This window comes from Papaver somniferum, unplaced genomic scaffold (assembly GCF_003573695.1).
Source record: "Papaver somniferum cultivar HN1 unplaced genomic scaffold, ASM357369v1 unplaced-scaffold_84, whole genome shotgun sequence".
Taxonomy (NCBI): Eukaryota; Viridiplantae; Streptophyta; class Magnoliopsida; order Ranunculales; family Papaveraceae; genus Papaver; species Papaver somniferum.
Window position 1 is genome coordinate 645,325 of NW_020651415.1, and position 4,887 is coordinate 650,211.

The window sequence follows — 4,887 nt, forward strand, 5'->3', positions numbered from 1 at the left end:
CTAATCGATTTCCTTTAACTGAACATATATCGATATTGAATCTCTAACCAATAAAACTCTAAATCGATCTCAAATAAACCAAAAAATCAGAGATTGATCTTATAATATCAGCTTGACTATTTTTCTTCAGTTGGTTGGTAAAGAAGAAGTGAACGATGAAAACGGTAGTTGTGCGGCAGTTTTTTTTTTTTTCCTTCAGTTGAGAGTTGAGATTCGAGACTTAGAGAAGCAAAAAAAAAAAGTGAAATTATGTAGCAAATGTGAGATAGAGATAGTCTATAGATAAGACCTAGCATAGATGGCTAAAATTAAATTATAAATCCTCTATCGACGGTTTTTATTAACCGGTACTTCTAGTCCAGTACTGGTTGGGAATAGGATAGAATCGTTCCCTGTACCTAATGCTCTATCGGTTCTCACTTTCATTCTCATTCCTTGTGCCCCGTATATTGATTACGGGCCAATTCCAGCCCGATTTTTTCAATTCTTGTACAGTGTACCGGTTCCGGACCGGGTCTTGTGTAGCTCTAATTAAAACAACACTCTTCCACGGGGGTAGGCTCTGATTCCCATAGAATTAGTAGGGGTCCACTTTGGTGCCCTACCCTGAAAAAATGTGTGAGAGGGTAGTTTTTGTATTTTCTGAAGGGTTGTATGGTTTATGATTCAGCTTTTAGAGTGAAATTTAAACTCGCGCGCGAACTTCTGCATATAACCTGGTCAATGATCATAAATATTTCCTCTAAGCATGATAATGATCATAAACACCATGATAACATTTCCTCTAAGAATACGTAAATTTAGCTTATTTATTTTCTTGTAATTAACATCCTATATTTATTTTGGTTGTTTTTTACTTGGATTCCAGTTTTCTTCACTATCATTTATATTGGTTTTCTTGCATCAATAAATTTTAAACTTACAGATAGTCAGATGCACATCATCATATAAGGAAAGGGTGGATGGTCTTACAACAAAGAGAAGTAGTATCTTATATGTGCCATCAATTTCAAAGACTTAAAGTGCTTCAGTTGTTGTTGTTGTTTCACAATTGTAGTTGCGCACAAGGAATAGTTCTTGTCATGGTGCCGACTCCTTTCTGTACTGGTTGGGAGATGGATGATATTTCAGCCGGTAGTTGTTGCACAAGGAATGGTTTTTGTCTTTGTACTGACTCCTTTCTGAAGGTTTGGGAGATGGATGGTGCTTCATTCAAAAGATGTCTTCAAGTGTGCAAGAAAAATATCTACATTCATAAACTATACTACGATTTTTCCTACCGATAAAAGTAAGAGGTGTTCGTAATCTATACTCTTGATTCATCTTCCTAGCAAAAATAAAATTAAATCTCTTATTTCATCTAATTTCCCATTATGTATTCATTCTCAAATGGTTCATGCAAGAATTTTAGCAATCACAGTTGAACACGGGTGTGGTGTCCAGCTTGCAAGACTAGGTTTCATATACCAGTTGACAACAAGCTTTCATAGCTATCTGCAGCTTGTCTTGCGAGGTTTAATGGATTTGAACACCTTAGTTGAAACTCATTTCATGGCTAGATTGAGCATTAAATTGGTCAGATAGGCTCATTCTGAGAAGCATATTTAGGTACACGAATACGTTATACACATTGATTATATACGAAATTTTATATGTTGTTTACAACTTGTATGACGCTACAAGAACGATCCGCAAAACACATTGGAAGCCATTGTCCTGTAATGAATTTCAAATTACTAGCATCTCGTCTTCTGTGATTATATGAACAAATAGATACAATCAGAAGAATGAGGGTGGACGATACCTAAGGCTTCTGTAACCTTCTTCACTCAGAAAGCCCCTACTTCAACAACCTAGAGCTGCTGAGTACGCTTTTGTTGGCATTAAGCAATTTTATTTTCCGCTCGGTGTTCAGCTGACACACGACGAGAAGAAGAATCAAAGACAAACTGGTACAGCTTCTGGTTTAGATCAAAAGCCAATATTACAATAGCCGTCAGACGTGCAAAATGTGACACATGAAAGCAAACAACTAGAACAATCTACCGGTGCTTCTTGTTTCTCAGTCCAAGGCTTTTGGTGACGTGGAAGAGGGCCCCGAAAACATGTCTTTACAGTTATGAACCCTTGTTCAGTGGTAAATCTCCGTGGAGGAGAGGTTCCACGTCCCGATCCATATGACTGATCATCGCAATCGCTTCTTGTCTCTCTCTGTAAGATGCCCAAGTTACTGTATAAAGCCCTGCAATGATGAGAGATCCACCTATGATGCTGCACATGGAAATCGGACAAGTTAGCTTCACCTCTAGGTTCTCATGGCCTAAGCCTATATACGTTGTATTTCAAATAAACATGAGAACTTGAGTAGGACCTTCCAAGATAAATGGAGTCTCCGAGGAAAATCTTTGACAAAAAAGCAGATGCAAAAGGTTGAAGTGGCATATAAAGAGCCACCAGTGCTGGTCCCAAAATCTTATTGGACCATGTCGTGGCTCCATAATTAATAGCAGATGCAACAATTCCCTAGTAGAAAAAAGAAAAACAACAACAACAAAAAAAACATGTGTCTTTCAGTTCATTTTTAATTGAGCGTGCATTAGAGATCAAATTTTAGTCCAACAACACCCTGCAAGAACTAGCTTCAGATTAAATAGTCGAAATCACATGGTTTCTACAAGCTTACAGAAGCTCGCTGTAGCCATAGTCATCAACTTGGGAATAATGGCAGTTAAAGCACACTGTGCATTTTAAGGCACTTAATCATGCTTCTTAAGGTCATAACTAGGGATAAAATGGTACACTGAACTTAGACATAATTTCAGTACATGATGTAACTAAAATAGTAGATCCTAATTAGAAGTACTTACAGCATAGAAAACTGCAGCTAACTCAGATGGTGTCAAAGTCCAGACAGTATTTCCATCGGTGGCAGATATTCCAGCAATAACCATAAACATTGCACCAAAAAAGTATGAGTATGCAGTCACTGAAAGACTGGCCGGATACTTCAGCAGCAGCGGAGCCTGGAATATGTATGCCATACACAAATCAATATATACAATTTAAATTTATTTCTGTGCTCATGCTAGAAGTACAGAATAGTAACTCTGAAAATCTTAAGCATAGATTTACTTGGTATGTTATCAACTAGCCAAGCTAACCCAATAACTTTCATCAGATGGATAGAGGTACCGGCACAATCCTCTTGAAGAAACACATTGCAAGGTTGATATTAATCCACATAAAGGTGTGACCGATAGTGTATACATGAACTAACTAAGTTCACGCCAAAATCATTTGTGAAGTACTTAGAAAGATGTAATTCAGTTCATTGTCTAAAATACGAGTGTGGTGCATTTACTTTTCCAGGAAGTGTATTCTAAACAGCTGAATTAAAATCAACAGAAAGCTGCTACAAATTTGTCGTAATCATCTAAATGGTCACTAGCTGGTGCAGGAAAAATCTTATAACTTTCTTCGTTTATAACTCTAGTTCATCTAGGCTATCAACTTCCCAATCAAACAGAACATCCCATTGTGAAACATCTAAATACCTGGAAGGATAGATAAACGGCCATACAAAAGCAGTTCCCAATCAAGCAGAGCATCCCAATGTGAAACTTGGTAAGACCAATACCCAACAAACCCGAAATCAACCATCCAGCAGGTTCTGGTTGTGCCCCGGCAATTAAATCATTCTCCGCTGCTCCGTGCAACAATTCAGCTACATCCTCTCCAAATATAGATGGGCCCTTAAACAAAACCATTAGTATAGCTCCTGAAACACATACTATTGTGCCCCCAACCTTGAGTTGACCTTCAGTTTTCCTCAAATTAACTTTTTCTGTGCTGCAAAAATTCAATCTCCCCAATCACCCAAATGCAAGGAAAAGAGAAAAAAAAAGTTGAAATGAACAAATGGAGGATGAAATTTGAGATTACCCCATGAAAGCTGCTAAAACAAAAGTAAACACAGGGATTGCAGGTTGAACAGCAGCAGCATATGTTGGATTTGTATATCCAAGCCCCATTAAGAACAACAGCTGATTCCCAAATACCCTGGTCATGAAATTGAATGAATTTTAACAAAATTTGACAAAATTGAATAATGGGTTTTGCTCAAATCATAATCAATTCATGAAATTTGACAAATTTGAAGAAAAGGGGTTTTGATTTGATTTACATACCCAGTTAATCCAAGGAAGAAGAAAGATACGAGAAGACTAAAATTGATAGGAAGACGATTCCTTTTGTCACGAAAGTAAGCAACAGGTGCAAGTAATGAAAGAGCAATAAGATCACGATAAACACAGAATACAATCTCATTGATACCATCATTTAGAGCAACACTTGATATGATATGATAACCTCCGTATAAAATCTGTACTATTGCTAATGTTGAATGAGCTTTCCATATTGTTTCCCTCTCAATTACTGCAACCCCACTCGCCATTGATATTTTGAATTTCTTCCTCGACTGATCAGGAATTAATTTCTGGGGGTGGAGTTTTTGGATCAGTCTTGAAGGAAGATGAAGGAATAGTGTTGTTGTTGCTGCTGTTAGATTGGATGAAGTCTTGTTGTTTTATTGTTTAAGTAAGATTGTTAGTTGATTTGTCTTCTGATGGGATACCAAAAGGGTGGGGTCGATGCTAAAATGATATGTCAGATTCGATCGGATTATTGCACCAATAATTCTTGATCAAGTTGGGACTTGGTATATTTATGAAGGGAATGTTTTGGACTAATCTTATCCTTATTTGTGGATGCCTAGCCTAGTTTTTTTTGGTGTAATGGTATTCACCACATAAATGGTTTTGTGAAAAGAATTTAAGGTTTTCCCATACGATTGAGGTTTTAGTAAAAATAATTAGGGAATAATGGCAG

At 37.1% G+C, this 4,887-nt stretch overlaps 1 pseudogene; it reads right to left on the minus strand.

The window, feature by feature from the left end:
- Positions 1-1,603: 1,603 nt before the first annotated feature.
- LOC113345946 lies at positions 1,604-4,639 on the minus strand (annotated as a pseudogene).
- Positions 4,640-4,887: the final 248 nt, after the last annotated feature.